This window comes from Sander lucioperca, chromosome 8, assembly GCF_008315115.2.
Source record: "Sander lucioperca isolate FBNREF2018 chromosome 8, SLUC_FBN_1.2, whole genome shotgun sequence".
Classification (NCBI taxonomy): domain Eukaryota; kingdom Metazoa; phylum Chordata; class Actinopteri; order Perciformes; family Percidae; genus Sander; species Sander lucioperca.
The window spans coordinates 30,557,148-30,575,298 of record NC_050180.1 but is presented as its reverse complement, the minus strand read 5'-3'; the positions used below and the strand labels follow the sequence as shown (position 1 = coordinate 30,575,298).

Here is an 18,151-nt window from a genome sequence, read left to right as displayed (position 1 = left end):
CATTGGGCAGAGTTAGGAAAAACATTTCACTTGTGTAAATACAGTAACTTTGTCTGTATGACATGGATACAAAAAAAATATATTTTGTACTAGGGAAACATAACTGTCTCTTGGCAAGACTGGGTACAAGAGACATACAGAGACTTGCAAACATGGCGCATTACTGTGTAATGAGGAAGTAACATACAATAGAAGAAGGTCCAGATAATTAATAAAAACAATTTATTTTAATGAAACATAAATAGAGAAAATCTTGCGATGGAATCACACCAGCGACGACGCCAAATCGGGCCAGGGGCGTATATTGGGTGGCAATTCCCAAATTCCTACCCCTCTACTTCCAGTGCGCTTGTACGGACCACGACCATCTTTGAATTAGGCATTCATGTTAACCTCAAGTAAACACCTGTAAAGTTTTGTAATCACATCTTGTGCAGTTTTGACGCTATTTGCGGAGACAAAACACAGCAACAAAACAATTGAACAGCATTAAAGCAGGAATAATAAACAATACAAATCCAGCAACATAAGTCAATATGTGAAACAGTTTGTTTGTGAAGGACGCAGAAAAGATGATGTGTTATGGTTGGCTATAGTATAACGAGTAGAGGTGGGTTTTCAGTCTAGATTTAAAAATGTCAACTGAGTTAACATGTAGTGGGAGGCCATTCCACAGATGAGGGTAACGGTAGGAGAATGCTCTATAACCAGCTGATTTTTTTTTTTTTTTTTTGTTTACTAGGGGAGTGACCTGGAGACCAGCATCAAGTGACCGGAGAGAGCGTGCTGGTATACAGTATATGGTGTAATAATCTCAAATAAGGTAGTGTGAGTCCATGCAGGGCCTTATATGTTAAAAGAAGAACCTTAAAATCAGCTCTAGCTTGCACTGGGAGCCAGTGAAGAGAGGCCAGAATAGTTGTTATGTGATCATATCGTCTAGTTTTTGTCAAGATTCTGGCTGCAGTGTTCTGAGCAAGTTGAAGGCCTCTAGTGGCACAATTTGGAAGACCGAAAAAAATGACATTGCAGTAATCAAGTCGTGAAGACACAAATGCATGGATTACAGTTTCAGCATCAAAAAATTATAAGATGGGTTGAATTTTTGCAATGTTACTAAGATGGAAAAATGCTGACTTGGTAATAACCTTGATGTGAGACTGGAATGTCAGGCGAGGATAAAAAAATCACACCAAAGTTTGTGATGCTCGAGCTTTCAGAGATAATACAGCCATCAATATTAATACACAGATACTTAAACAAGTGACCGTGTTTGGCTGGTCTTACTACTACTAGCTCTGTTTTATCAGCCTTTACCTGCAGCATTTTCAGCATCTTCGATTACTGTATTGTAGGATATAAGTTAAAAAATATGAAAATACAAACGCTTACAAGGAGTAAATATGACAATTTACACATGCTGAATCCACACAATAGCTCTCTGAAGCTAAGTTTCCGCATGTTAGCATCTAGCGTTAGTTGTGTTAGCCTAAAACAACAATGAGAACAATGACATACAGCTAGTATCTGTGTATCATCAATTAGCATATACCGTTATTTGCACAAAATATGTTCTTCCCCTAAAACCTAAAGATAAACATAGAACATGTTGCTGAAAATTATTTTTAAATTGTGTCAACTTCTTATGTTCATGATCGGCAGCAGATAGCGTGCTTCGGAGAAAAGAAGTAAATAAGTTATTAGGTAATTGTGTGAATGCTGTTTCAACAGCACTCACAGTATTGTTCTCTTGTTCTTTATTATTATTGTGGGAATGCTGTTTTAACAGCATTTGAGATTTAAAAAAAAAATGTATGTCATTCAAATATCAAAATGTTCAGCTTCAGTACCAATACATTAGCAAAGGCCTTGTGGCGCTCACGATGAGGTAATTTCACTGATGCCACCTATAGTTTAGGCTATCTGAGCCTTCTTTTCACAGGTCGCTCTCAGTGTCCTTTAATGGCAGCAGTCTAACAGCAGGTGATACGGTCTGTAGCTGATTACAGAGATCCAAGGGATCTCCGCTGTGTTTACAAACATGGTCACTGCTTAGTAAGCATGATGCAGCATTTTTGCCAGTCAAATTTTTTTCAACCTGGACCCCGTCCCCATGCATTTGCGTCTAATAGACTGATGTGATCAAAAATCTTTGAATTTGGTCCAGTATTGAGCGAGATCGCAGGGACAGGCCTGCACAAACCGAGCTTCAATGTAACCTAATAGGGGCTCAATATTTAAATGGTTTCGACAATGTGGATGAGGTCGTTATTGAATGTCCGCCTGCATTCATGAGATCGATAATGTTGTCAGACACTTTTGTCCCACACACACACACACACACACAGTGTCATTTGTGGGGAGACAGCGAGTCAGTGAGCTTGTTAATCCCGCAATCACTTGTGGAGCATTATAACTTCGAAAACCACAGGTTCCAGTTAATCTTATAATGGATATGTGTGTTGAGTTATTTAAACAAACGATCGGGGAAATAAACGCCTTTTGTCTTCGAGTCTCCTGATAGAGCTCTGTGCAGAGTGTCTGTGCAACCAACATTCAGAACACCAGCTGGTCTCAGACCAGTGGTTTGTATGTAAATTTTGGGGCGTGGCAAAGGTACAGACTAGAGCCAAATAAGGTACAGCCACCTGAGTTGACATCAACTACTGGCTTTGTTGAGATTCACCCGTTTTCAGCAGCAGTTTCAAATTGTGAGATTGAGTGTGCAGAGGAAACAGGTGTCAGTGGGACTTTGAGTTTCTATGTATGCCTATTTTACTCACCAAACTGTCGTAATTCAACTATGACAAGGTAAACTCGGTTTTGCATTCTATCACCGCTTTAACAGGAAATAAGTCAAACAGGAGTAAATAAGTCACTGATAAGCCACAATTACACACAGCTGATGCGCTAGTTAAATTTTTTGTTACCAGCATCACACTGTTGTGAACTAACCACAGAACCCCTTTGTGCTTGACTCCACAGCAAATGTGTCGTTTTAATTAATTATTGTGCACAGGTGTGTCCCAATTAACAACAAGAAACGCAGTCACTCAATATCTGCATTGGAGCTAGAGCTTAGATCGGGCCCAAAAAATCAAGCCCGACCCTACCCGAGCCCGTGCACGTTGCGTCCAAGCCCGGCCCGACAATTATAACTGTAATTATGAGCCCGAGCCTGATTTAAACCCGACAATTTTTTAATAGACTACGTGGGCCGTTATAACTGCCGTTCTCAACTACAATTCCGAGTTCTTTGAACTACAGAAATCTGTTTAGAATTATCTTAATAAATACAGGTAGGCTAATGCAACAAGGAGAAGCCTGTAAACTGCGCTGTTTGTTTATTCAGAATGGAATGGATCGCAAATGGATCCAAATGAAGAAACGTAAAAAATGCTGGCCAACAACAGTGCTGCAGACGGGGGAGACACGATGTACCACAGTTTACCTCACACTCAAGTCAGTGCAGGACATCTACCCAGAGCTACGGGAGAAGCTGGAGAGGCATAGCTTTCTCCCCACCGAATAAGGCTAATAAGGTAATGATTAAAAAAACACAAATGCTTGATCAAGGGCCTGGCCCAGCCCAGCCCGAGGATAGCGGCAAATATCGCAGAGAGTCGGGTCGGGTCCGGTTCGGGCTCGGGCAGAGAATCTAAACTCTAATTGGAGCGTATCACGCAGCGTGGCACAAACACTGTCCGACACAAAGCATGAATAATGCTGAAGCAAAAGCAGATTTATTCCACCAAAATGCCCCAACAAAAAGGAACCAGCAAGCCCCAGTTACACCACTACTGCAAACCCTTAAGTTTAACGCAGCATCGGCTTTTTTAATACAGCCAGTATTTGTCAAAACCTTTAGCTCACACTGCAAGCTGTGTACACTGTGTTGTGTGGAGATAGGTCTGGCAATGCGATACACAGATGGCCTGCCCGTTATACTGCTTTCACACCAACGACCAGAGTTTCACCAGGGTTGTCTGATCAGGGTTCAACCCTCCTTTTGGAAATTCAAACCAAACCAGTCAACATGGGTATATCCCTGGTATGACAATTCAGAGATGACCTGGGTCAACCCTTACCTTAAGTTCTAGAAATGGACGGGGCTTTACACGTCAAATTTAGTGAGCAGCTAACATCACATTCCCGTCCAGCTGTATACCAGCAGAATCTATGTTTGGTAGCTACTTGAAATTGTCATTGAACAGAGAGAGAGAGAGAGAGAGAGAGAGAGAGAGAGAGAGAGAGAGAGAGAGAGAAATAAAGCAATTTGATGATGGTTCGCAGTGATTAAATTTACTTTTTACAAATTACTCTATACATTTTTGACCATTTTAAGACGAGAGAGAACATTTCCCTTTGTTTGATTTCATTTAAAGTAAAGATGGGCTTTGCTGTTTTCTTCACCACTCATTTGAAAATAGACCGAGAGAAAAAAGAGATTTGCGCTACGCGGCAGCCGCACTGAACTGCAGTCTACAGACGTTTACCACTGTTGTGCCTTGATGTGTGCCGAACGGATGTCGCTGGCTTGCCACTGCTGTGTCACTGTTGTAACACCTACAACTTTCATACATTATGGCTATTAGTCAAGTTTTTAAAGATATCATATTAATTAGAACAATTATCACCTTTCCACATTTCTTACAACTTCTCCTTCTTCTTATACATTTTAACCAGTAATCCAGTTTAGCTTTAGCATTAGCTTTTCAAAAAAAACTTTAATTATTCCACATCTTTTTTACATGAGTGGTGTTATTCAACTTGTCAATGACATTCATACTTATTTAAACCATTCACACTTTTCCAACTATTCTCACTACTTCAACTTCTTACGGATTTAAGCTATTAATCCAGTTTAGCTTTAGCAATTTTGTTATTCACCATTCGCACACATTTTCTGCAGGACATGCATTTTCTAGTGTTAAACAGTTGTATATAAACATATTTGTTTCTGTATTTATTTTTTGTTTACTTCATATTAATGTTGCACCAACAACCAAGACAAATTCCTTGTAAGTGTTACTTACTTGGCAATAAATTGATTGAAATGAGTGAAATTGATACTGATGTCTGTCCACTGAATATGAAGCCACAACAAGCAGCTAGTTAGCTTAGCTTAACACACAGACTGTAAACAACAACAAGGGGAAACAGCTAGCTTGGCTCTGTAAAAAAGAAAAAAAGAAGAGTTAAAAGTTAATAAGTGAGCTTTAGAGGTGCTGGTGGTGAAGTGGTATTGATCTAATAAGAAAGCCGATACATGTTTTTCCAAAAATGCAGAACTATTCCATATTATTAATTTTATTCCCAACACATATTTTTAACAAGTTAACAGCATAGGCTACAAAAGAATGTAAAAACAAAATAAAACAAAACTTGAAGGTGACAGTTTGATAAATCAGATTGCTAAACTTAACCCACCCACACAGTAACAGTGTTTACACAATTTAACCTTTTAAAGCATAAAAATAATATAAGACTGAAGAAATGTTACATGATGCAACTTCAGGTGATCAAGATTTGATGAGGAAGTCTTAGCTTCAATGAATAACCACTATTGGTGATGTTCTCACAACATGGCTTCTCTTCCATCCGCACAGCGAGATAAACGAGCTTTACCAAAACCTCAGAGCAGCCCATCGAACCGACAGGAAGACACTTAATCTACTGAACTGCAGATATGTATTCTTATTTCCTGTTTCAGGGGGTCATACTCAATTTTCTCATGTGCCTCACTATGTTGCTTTTTCCATGCTAAATGGATATCTTGTATGTCATGTACACACACACACACACACACACACACACACACACACACACACACACACACACACACACACACACACACTCTTTGGGCTTTAGACCTCATCTGATGTTTTATCCTTATTTCAACAAAGACCCTTTAAGGAAACCTTGACTTCTTTTGAGTACACTCAAGCTCATTTAAGTCCTTGCTATAAAACTCCCATTTGAACTTCTTTAATTCCTTAGTATATATTGGAATTATTCTTACATATTTAAAGGGTAACTACCTTTTTTCCAACCTGGACCCTATTTTCCCATGCATTTGCATCTAATAGACTGATGTGACCAAAAATCTTTGAATTTGGTCCAGTATTGAGCGGGATCGCAGTGACGAACCAAGCTTCAATATAACCTATTGGGGCAATTGTGCAGTCTTGCTTTTTATGCACTAAAAGTGATTTTCTTTTGCTCAGATTTTTACTAAAAGTGTCTGAAAACATTATCGATCTCAGGATGTGACTTTTGAATATGGGCGGCCATCCAATTATAACAACCTCATCCATATTGTCGAAATCTTTTATATTGAGCCATGGCACTGACAAACCTTTATTTAACAGGAGCCTATGATTTCTGTAGCCTACTCCGAAACATTAAACATCCTGAACGCCTTTTTCTCGCGTCCTGTTCCTCTTTCCACACCGTTTGTTCTATGCAATGGATATGTCTGATAATAATACAAAGTATTTATGCTTTCAGCCTTTTTAGTCAATATATTTGAACTTCCACTTTTGACAATATTACAGTTTAGCTTCCAGCTTTTCTAGAAATGTATTTCAGCTTTTAGCTTATTAAGGTAATGCAGATCAGTTTCCAACTGACAATTTTACATTTCATCTTCCAAGTTTTTCAGCAGTGCAGTGCAATGCATTTTGAACAATTTGTTTCATATTTCTGCATTTTCATCAATGTTTCTCACAACATTTGTAAGTCTTCCATACTTATTCATAATTTCAGTTAGAAAATTAATTCAGACCTCACAATGTTCTACATCGTTTGGCATTCTGGAAGTTTTAAATTCAGTTTAGCGACAGCTTTTTAAAAAACCTTTAAATATTCCACATCTTTTATACATTAGTGGTGCTAATCAACTTTTTTATGAAATTCATGTTAATTAAAACCATTCATACTTTTCCAACTATTCTCACTACTTCAACTTCTCACATATTTAAGCTTTTAATCCAGTTTAGCTTTAGCAATTTAGCTATTCAGCATTCCCATGCATTTTCTCCAGGAAATACATTTTCTAGTTGGCTTTACCAAGTGTCACTTTGTGTTCCATGTTATGGTGGTAGCTAAGTTCTGTGTGTGCACTCAAGAACAGAATTAAAAATATTGGTAACACTTTACATAAGGGCACATTAATTAACATTAGTTAATGTAGTAATAGGCATTAACTAATCAGTCTCATCCCTCTTGTTTTCTCTGGTGTAACGGGAGTAAAACCCGTCATTCTCCTCCTTTGAGGGGACACAGGAAATGATAGCGTATTTTTCCAGCAGCTCCGCTAGCTCTGACGTCATAGCCGATATCTTTACTTGAGATTACATGATCGTGTCTATTATGCCGCTAAAACAAGGGGGAGGGCTGGTCGAACTAAAGCATACAGCCTTTTGTGATTAGCTTTGACATCCATGTTTTAATGGGAAACAGGGTTTTCCACACTGCACAGCACTCCGAGAGCGGGCGCATGCATGTCTGTGTTTTGTCTGTTGACATAGCAGTGAGTATCGTGCCCTCCCCACCGCTGTGTGATCACAAGCCATTGTAGGGCAGAGTGGAAAGGGCGACAGCTGGCCGCTATACTGGGGATGCATGGTGAGGCCGAAAATGTGTATTCGGATCCAAATGACGAAAAAAGCCCACCAAGCCGGGGACTCTCACCAAGCCACTTAAGCAACTGGGAGGTGAAGAATACCTAAATTAGATGCATTCAAATTTCTAAATAAAAAACATTAGAATAATAATCAATCATGTGGCAGTTAAAAGTGATCTTGCTTTTTCACCAAATAACAAAATATTCATTTGGAGGGGGCCCGAAAACTGCAGTACGCCTAGTGTAATCTTACCTTTTAATCTGGCGCTGTCTGTAGATAGATTAAAAAGTGGGGTTGTCATGGAAACTTCTTTTAACAACTCTGAAGCTTGTGACTTCCTCTGACGGTGAAGCGTTGCATGACTGGAACCAACAAGAATATATAAATACATAGATCACTTACATTTAGTTCAGTCTGTGCTGCAGCGCTGACCTTCAGGGAATAGTTGGCCACCTTATGAGTGATGGATGACATGTATGCCAATGTTGAATATGACAAGTCTGTTAACCCAAGACTTTCAACAAATCAGACAGGTAAGAATGTTCAGTCAGACAGAGAGGCTGACACACTGACATGTATATTATCATCTAATTACTGTTGTATGATTAAATGGTATTCTATGTGTTTAGGTCCCAGGAGCTCAGAGAGGAGATTTCATGGAGCTGTTGTTCTCTGTCTGGGGCTGCTGAGTGTTTTCCTGCTGGCTAGGCTCATCGGCCTCGGTGTCCACTGTAAGTCTAACATTCAGATGTTAAAGTGTATAAAGTAATTGTTTTGTAAACCATCAGCAAACATCATTTGGATGGCTATTATAAAGTTGCCACTGATGCTTAATAATTAATTAGTGGTTTATAAAGTATCAGGTAACATTAATTTGGCCCCATTAAATTTTTTTTGTGATCTACAAAAGAGATGACTTTATTATTCATGTATTGATAATAGCTATCTAAGTATTGTTTATAGATGCTTTACAAAGCATATTAACCATTAACAAGGTATTATGTTCATCAGTTGCAAATAATAGCATTATAATAGCAATCCAAATGTTCATCGACAGTTTACAAACAATTTCTTAAAGGTTTACAAATAATTTCATAACCTTTAAAAAAAAAAATACTTTTTTTATAATGTATACATACAGCTACTATAGGACAGCACTCCAATTTGATAGACAATGAACGTTTCGGGCAGCGCCGTTCCTCAATGTGTGCACAGGCAATTACAAACAATACTCCACACACAGGTGGGTTTAATTATACAATGAAGAGGATTTTTCTTGTTCTGCACCGTTAGGCTCACAGGCCCTCACTTTTATCCCAATTGTTTTACACTATAAACTATCCTCTTTTACGTATTCGTTGAATGATCTCTTAACCAATGGACTTAAAATAAAATCACTGAGACGATAGATTACAATTAACACTTTTAGTAACAGTATTTTAAGATATAAGGCACATGTGGGCTCACTAACTGAGGTTTCCGATACCTCCCAAGTCAAATGAGCAATTCTTTACAGTTTACAGTCTCTTTTTATTCCCTTTGGGCGCTTGGTCCTCCTCCTCCTCAGCATGGGGGATGCTTCATGCATCCCAGGATGGCAGCTGTCTGTTCATTCCTCCAGATGGGATTGACAGACACCCCGTCTTCTTGTCGTGACCTTATTGACCAAACGCCTGAACACACATCTCTACTTGACTATTTCCTGCCATGAAACCGCTCACAGAAACACACCATCTCTGGGAAACACACAATCTTTGGGGTAAACTTTTAACCATATGGTACCCCCTGCCACCTTAATTACCTCTTCTGTGTCCCTGCTTATCTCATACCCCCAACTCATAAACGCCTAAACTAAGTTTATGACTTAACAGCTGAACATTCTATGCAATAGAAGTCACTTCTAACTATTACCTCAATGATTTGCTCACAGCTCTTTTTGCAACATGCCCAAAAGTAACTATAACTGTTAATATTCTATAATCATGCCTACAATAGTAGAAATATCTCTTTAACAACCAATACTGCACAGGTGGAGTAAATCATGCACAATTAGCACATCGATCCCAACGGAGGGAGCCACAACCAATCCACATCAGGGTTAGTAAACACAAACCAAAACCTAATAAACAGTGAAAAATAATGTTGGTACCTGAAACTGAATAAAACTAAAATCTACAGGAAAACCAAAACCAAACGAAAACGACAAAATCAGGCCAAAGAAACCAACAATTAACGGTAAAAAAAACCACATAAATTATAGCATTACTAACAATTATCATCATTAGCACTGTTCTACTCCAAAGATGTAAATGCTTTCCCTGGATATGTGTGTTACTTTCTTTTTACTTTAAATCCAGGATCTCTTTCTGATCTGTGTTTGATTCACCGTCTTGTGTTGATTTTCTCATTTGCGTTTTGTTCCTTGAAAGCAGTTTTGTTTTCATTTTGTAAAATTATTAGGGCTGTCAGCATTAACGCATTAATCGCGATGCGATGAAGGGCCGAGCATAATGCGTGCCTAACAGGCTACTATTTTACCGTACTTCCTCGTAACACATCCTGCTGCTGCAGGAATAGCAACGCGGATTTCGGTGCCTCATTTCAGTGCCACTGATATGTCTGCACTTCTCTCTGATGCTCTGAAACAGACGTTACAGGCAACAGAAACATCGCTGCACGTGACGCTAGTTAACACTATACTCGACAGCAGCTAACGTTAGCCTACCGCTAGCTATTAGCTGGATTAAACACGGTTACAATGCTGACAGCTAACGCTAAACGGTGTAAAGTTTGTCTGTATGTCACTGTAGAGGATTCCGGCACCGGGATTTAACAATCTGCAGCTGCTGTTGTCGGAAAAACACAGACGGTGCGTTCATGAAACTGGTAATTTTCAGCCTCGTGGTGCATTCAAAGTTGCTGTTAAATGCCCTTTTCCCATCTGGTGGTTGTTTTTGTCATTCAACAGCTATTTACTAGTGAAATAAGTTATTGTTATCGTGATTACATTATTATTAAACATTTAATTTTGACGATATGGCCTTAGCAATAAACAAGCCATTGTTTAATGTCGGCACCTGTTTAGTACCTTTCTTTTTTTTTTAACTTTCTTAAAAAGTATCGGTTCAGGCACCGTTAAGGCACCGGTACCGTTTTAAAAGTACCGCTTTAGCACCGGTATCCAAACCAAACAATACCCAACCCTAATATTGACACTAGATTCAAATGTGTGACTAGATTAAATATATAATAAACAAATACAAATCTTAAAATCAAGTTCATAAAGTCACTTTCTTTGCATTCATTTGATTCCCAATCAAGATACACTGGTATACTTAAAAACAGTTCTGAAATGCAAAATAATAGAATTTTAATCGTGTGATAAAACATGCGATTAATCGCGATTAACTATAGAAATTCAACGATTAATCGCGATTAAGAAAATGTAATCGTTTGACAGCCCTAAAAATTATACACAGAAAAGAAAAGCTAAATGTAACAGTGAAATCAACAAAACAATCATTTCATATTTAAATTCCAGCATCAACTTATTTGTCTTTTTTTTACAAAAGCAACAGTGACATGTTGTGTCTCTACACCTGACAGACACCAGACTGAGTTATGTTAGTGATAAAACTGCAGTAGAAAATATGCTTATTGAAGTCAGCTGCAAAGTTCACTACACCCTTTGACATGTCATAGGTTGGTAAGTATGATTATCTTTCACTATCATGGGGCAAAAAAGGAAATGTAGTTTTGTGAAATAAATTAGACATGACATGAATGCAGAAGGTGTTTTGTGTTTCTGAGAAATGTTCTTGATTATTTCTGACCATGTGACATTACTTCGATCAGCTGCAGAGCTCTCCACTATCAAAGCCAACCTGACTGAGTGTCTCCAGGCCAGTGATAACAAGCGGTCTTCCCTGACTGAAGAGAGAGACCGGCTGAACTCCAGGCTCACTGAAATGACTAAAATGTTGGACAGGCTTCAACAGAGTGAGTGCTTGTGTCTGGTATTTAGATTTACTTGCTGTAACATTTTTTAAGATTCAGATTCAGATAACTTTATTAGTCCCTAAGAGGCAATTCAGTTTTACAGCCAGCCCATCCATTAAGAGTAAAGGGCAAAAAAAGGATATCAAAGTTTGTGAAATCAATTAGACATGACATGAATGCAGAAGGTGTTTTGTGTTTCTGAGAAATGTCTCTTTATTATTTCTGACCATGTCTCATTACGTGGATCAGCTGCCAACCTGACCTGAGTGTCTCCAGGCCAGTGATAACAAGCTGTCCTCCGTGTCTGAAGAGTAACATTTTTACTCAATCACCCTGCATTGTGATGAGATGTTCTTAGTATCTTCTTTATGATTTAGTAGCCAACTTCAGTCTAAAATTAGAAATTTTATGAATCAAACCTAACTTTATGAAAACAATACATGATTATAGACCCTGGCAAAATTGTGTCCTCTTTCCCTGCATGTCGCTACATTGCTACATTATATTCTCTGAAGTGACAATTCTCTCTTGTCTGTGCTTGATTGCGCAAGAGTCACAATGTATAAGATGATCATTAGTAGATAATAGATATATAGATAGATAATCTATATCATCAATTTGGTCCAAAACCAGTCAAGTCTCAAACCATCTGATAAGGTTAAATTAACCAAATGAGCACCATCATTAAAGAAGTTGACATCTACAGAATTACATAACACATTAACATGAGTCTTGTTGATCTGTAATGTATCTTGTTTGTATCTTACAGAGAAAACGTGTCCTGCTGAATGGAGGATGTTCAGTTCTTCCTGTTATCTCCTCTCTGCTGAGTCTGGTTCCTGGGAGAAAGGCAGACAATACTGCAGAGACAGAGGAGCAGATCTGATGGTGATAGAAAGCTCTGAAGAGCAGGTACAGTCCATGATAGTATACAGAATTTACTTATTTTATTCTAGGTAATATTTAATAATGATGATTAGGTTAAAGTTAGGTTTTGTGTGGAGATAAATACTTGTAAACTGTGCACATATTGTGGTTAAAACTAAAATGTGATGTGGATTTCTTTTACAGACGTTTCTCTCTAAATTCATCAAAAAAGATACTCGGTATTGGATTGGTTTGACTGACAGAGATGAGGAGGGGACCTGGAAATGGGTAGATGGAACTCCACTGACTCAGAAGTAAGGCTTCGCTTTACTTCTGAGTCAGAAGTAAGGCTTCGCTTTGATTTAATATAGACATTAACTTATATAATTCCCTCGAAGCTGAATGTTTGCTGCAGACACTTGAGAGCATTATGTGACACAGAGGAACTGTGTTCATGTCAGAGATTTGCAGTATCATGATTCTCTTTAATTAATTTGTTAGGAACTGGATCAGAGGGCAGCCTGATAATGGTGGTGGAGATCCACAGTGGGGCGAAGAGGACTGTGCACATACTGAACCTTACACTGCTAATTGGAATGACCGGTCATGTGAACATGTTATGTACTGGATCTGTGAGAAAAAAGCTTAACCGTGGTGTATGTTTTGAGATCATACATTTGATAATGCTTTTTACAGTGTAAGCTATAATCTCCGTCATGATGAGATGATGTGCATGTGTGCTTGTGTGTCCATAACAGGGTATCAGTGAACACAAAATACTTGGACTAATATGTATGTATAAAATGCCTGAATAATCTATATATAATATAAGCTGCAATGTAACCAATTCCTCTTCAGTCTAGTGTGTGTCACACATGCGTATATGGGGACTGTTGTTTGCAATCAATAAATAATCCTTTAAAATCAGAGACAAAGACTGGTGTGCATGAGGCTCTATAGTAAGAGTGATATTCATCATACAAAGAGTTTGCATGTTTGTTTTACTTCCTTTACAACATTTTTAAAGCAGTAACATTTACTCAGTGTGCGTTTTAACTGACCTAATTACTTTACTTGAATACAATATTCTGGTAATGTTTCCACCTGTTTAAATACAAATCTCATGTCTTCATCACAGGCCACAGCAACCCTAGTCTCACATTGCCAGACCTATCTCCACAGCGCTGCGGTGGAAGGTCTGGCCCCTCCACACATACACTGTTAACGCAATACAGTACACATACATGGTTCAACATAATTTGCTTTTACTATTGTATCGCTGTGTGTATTTTGACCATAGCGAATCTCCACCAATAGGTCCGTCCCAAAACATCCCAGTTTAAGAGTAATTGCCATAAACCTATTCTTTCTTTACAATCATTTCCACAAATAACCAAGCAGGCCTGACACGTTGCAAGATCCAAATTTTCTTAAAAACCATTTTCAGCATGTAACGTTAGCTTGGTAGCTCGGAGATTCCGATTGCTGTTCCTCGAAGCGATCGGAGTTCAGGGTGTAAACTCAAAGAAAGTAGAAGGTGAGGGACATCCGGCGGAACTTCTGGCCGCTCCGGAACTATCCGGTCAATGAACCGTCGTCAATCCAGACTACAGCAACCCTAACCCCAACCATTTACAATGTAACAAACCTGCACATTACACTGAATATATATTATGTTGAAATTTGACCCTGAAATAAAGTTGACTTAAGCTCTTTCCGCCAACTATTTCTCCCACATTTGGCCTTTTAATTTAGAGGACTTGCTGGATAAAGACATTTACTTTTACATTCACTAATTTGGGTTAATCAGCCACCAATGCACTTAACTATTACAAGTCCTTTCTCAAATTTCCCTTTAATGACATTTCAGTCCATTAAAGAGAACTTTATAACAAATAACATGTATACAATATAATTTATTTCTATGTAATTTCTTTAAAAACAAACTTCATTTTCAAGACACAAGCAGCAGTGACATGTTTTGTCTCTACTGCTGACAGTTAAACTGAGTTATGTTGGTGATAAAACTGCAGTACAAAATATGCTTAGTGAAGTCTGCTGCAGAGTTCACTACACCCTTTCATGTGTCATAGGTTGGTTATGATTATCTTTCACAATCATGGGGCAAAATAAGGAAATTAAGTAACGTCAAATACATTAAACATGACATTAATGCAGAAGGTGTTTTGTGTTTCTTAGAAATGTTTTTTTATTTTAGAACATGTGTCATTTTGTGGATCAGAGTGAGTGCTTGTGTATGGTATTTAGATTTACTTGCTGTGAAATTTTACTTATTCACCCTGCATTGTGATGAGATCTGTTTAGTATTTTTTTATGATTTAGCAACCAATTTCTTCCCAAAATTAGAAATTTCATGAATCAAACCTAAATTTATGAAAACAATATATCATTATAGAGCCCTGACAAAATGGTGGCCTCTTTCCCTGCATGTCACTACATTGTAATCTCCTCACAGGTGACAAATTCTACTGTTTTATACTGAATGCTACATTTACAAACTGGTAACTGGCTTCATCAAGTATCACTTGTTGTTCTATGTTATGATGGTAGCTGATTTTTGTGAGAGTGTGTGTAATCAAGAACAGAATTAAAAATATTTCTCAATGTTCTTCGAGTGCCTTAATATTTCTTTTTGTGTTTATGACCATATTCAGTTAATTCTGCAGGAACCCTCTGTTGTCTTTTACCTCCCGTCTAAACAGCCGCCCTGCACGCTTTGTCTACTGGTCTGAAGACGATCTCTCTTTCTATTGCACTGTCATGCTGTTAGGCTTCTTATTACACCTCTTTACAGGATCAGTAGATTTCCAAATACATTATTGCTCATGGGGTCAGTAAGTTGATGTCTCTCTATTTAAAATGATGAATTTGATTGACACAATGTACTTGAGTTTAGCTCCACAACATTCATGCCCGAGGCAGTGTCAAAGTCAGACGAATACCACATTTGATCCTGTTGGTTTGTCTGTATCACATTTTGTGCCATTCCATCCAACAGTTGTCTTAATGTGTCCTCCAGTCTTAAATTGTCTTAAGGTGTCTCGTCTAACTAAGAGCAAATTAGAATTTCCCAAAATGACCTTGCTAGTTGCTTAAACAATATACATGTATAGCAACCACCAACCAAAAAGCTCCTTGCAGTTTTCTCTGACCAAGGTAAGATCCCCCTGAGGTGGGACACTTGTACTTTTCTTGTCTTTTTCTTTACTGGAATTTTCCAACACAGAGCAAGATACAGAGGTGTTTGAAATGTTTAATCTGTCTTAGAAATACTGAATACTAAATTCAATTTGAGAATATCAAATATAAAATGACAAGTAATACTTGATTTTCATTTCTCTTAGGGCCTCTTCTAGGGGTCCTGGTAGTTCCCTGCTCATTGATTCACTCCTGTTGAAGTCTGCAACTCATTCTGATAATAACTTTAGTACTCACAGTATGTACTGTATGTGTTCATGTGACGATCATTACACAGATGTAGAACTTTATTAGTTAGTTATTATTATCACCTCTGAAACATGTGACTTCCTCTTTTTCTGGGGGGGGGGGAGAAAAATTATAACCAACAGGAGTTTCATCAGTGCAGTCTATGCTGCAGAGCTGACCTAAGAAATAGTTGACATCCTTGTTAGCAATGGAGGGAATCTATGCCAATGGTCATTATGCCAAACGTGTTGTCCCAAGATCTACGACAAATCAGAAGGGTAAGAATGTGAACATATGTATTTATTATCATCTGTCATTATTACTGTTGTATGATTGGTTGTTTTCCCTTTTTGTTTCTTCTCTGTTTAGGTCCCAGGAGCTCAGAGAGGAGATTTTATGGAGCTGTTGTTCTCTATCTGGGGCTGCTGAGTGTTTTCCTGCTGGCTGGGATCATCGGCCTCGGTGTCCACTGTGAGTCTAAAATCACATTCAGATATCAGAGTATGAATTTTAGGAGCATTATTTTGCTCATATTTTATTAAGATGTCTATTTTAGTTTTTTTTAATTTACATTGGGTTGCCCTGCCTTTATGCTGTCATTGTCTCTTTCATGTATTCTCATTTGGTTTTTAGCTTATTTTCATCTGTTTGTGTGTTTGTTTGAAATTAAAAAGTAGCTTTTTTAATTTAATTTATAAAAAGTTCAACACATATAAACACAACATTTCAGATTTTGACCCAGAAGGTATACATGTATAAAGCTATCTAAGTAGAGCTTAGGATAAAAACAGGCATCAAGCAAGCTTTGATTTTTGGTGCTACATTACAATTAGGGCTGTGCAATTAATCGAATTTTGATCGCAATTTCGTGAACGATCACAAAAACAATGTAATCGAGAAAAACAATTATTTTGCGCATTACGTTTTGCTCTTTTATTTTGTCTCGTGTTCTAAATGACACACGCACATTCGCCCCTCCCGAAGGCCAAACTCGCTCAGCCAACATTTAAATATATTTTTTATATTATTTATTTTAAGGGAAATTCAAAAGGTTCAACAGGAAAAGTATTAAGTCACTTCACAGTTCAAGGTGTTTTTACTGTTGATTTGTTTCACTGTTTTTTAAGTGCAATAAATGCAACATCTTTCCAAAAGTCAATAATTAATCGTGTGAAATAACTGTGATTTCAATATTGACTAAAATAATTGTGATGATTATGATTTTTTTCCACAATTGAGCAGCCCTAATTCCAATCATAATGCTGCTGACTGCTACATATTACATAGGTAGGTGTCAACTTTAACTTGATTTCTGAGCACTGTTCATTGGGCAGAGTTAGGAAAAAACTAAATACAGTAACTGTGTCTGTATGACGTGGATGTAAAAAAAAAAAATTTTCTACTAGGGAAATATAACTGTCTCTTCGCAAGACTGGGTACAAGAGACATACAGAGACTTGCAGACATGGCGCATTACTGCATAATGAACAGATAGAACTTTTGACGCACGGAAGGAACACACACTTGTGATAGCCCCAGTGATGGTGAATGTAAACTCCCATGCTATAAACAACTGCACCAAAACATTGACATATCAATGCACAACCCCAATGCTTAAAAAATGAATAAATCATCAGAGCCAGCTGCTTCATAATAAAAACATGTCTTACCTTCATGCAGTTAACAAGGTACGAAGGAGATGGCTTTTCTCCGCAATCCTGTCTATTACGTCATCTGAATCCAAGTTCATTAGGACCTCTTTCTCTGTCGCCATCAGCAATAGAGCCTCCAAATTATCCTGTGACAATCGGGTCCTTAGGCGATTCTTGATGAATTTCAGAGTGGAAAAACTCCGTTCGCATGCCACTTGAGTACATGACAGTGTCAGTAGGAATTTGTATGCCAACCATATATTGTTGTAAGCATGGGTGAAGAGGTTTAACTGCTGGAGGAGGAAATAGCAACACAGCACACAATTCTTGCAGGCAGCACATTTCTTGCTCACCAGGTTTATTTCTGTATCTTCCTCTTCCTTCTCTGAGGCATCATCAAGCTCTGACACCCTGACTGTGTACTCGTTTAGAGGCGACTTTTTCAGGCTGTCCCAGTGCATAGCGAGGTGTGTCAATTCCGACTGTAGATTTTCGACAGTAGCATCTTCATTAAATTTAAGCAGACATTCACTTATGTTTCGAAGTGCATTCGGGGGC

At 38.1% G+C, this 18,151-nt stretch overlaps 1 protein-coding gene and 1 long non-coding RNA gene across 2 annotated transcripts in view; one reads left to right on the top strand and one right to left on the bottom strand.

Annotated features, from left to right (window-relative positions):
• Nucleotides 1–13,871, top strand: part of LOC116050427 (C-type lectin domain family 10 member A-like) — a 66,271-nt gene extending 52,400 nt beyond the window's left edge. The window contains exon 11 of the mRNA XM_036004177.1: nt 13,219–13,871. The gene's annotated coding sequence lies outside the window, so the exon portion shown is untranslated. The remainder of the gene's footprint in view (nt 1–13,218) is intronic.
• On the bottom strand, nt 6,222–15,250 carry LOC118495581. Its single transcript, XR_004898042.1, has 3 exons — nt 15,240–15,250; nt 9,360–9,364; nt 6,222–6,273 (listed from the first exon to the last, which is right to left on the bottom strand). It is a non-coding gene; the product is annotated as an uncharacterized LOC118495581 (long non-coding RNA).
• Between the last annotated feature and the right edge of the window lie 2,901 nt (nt 15,251–18,151).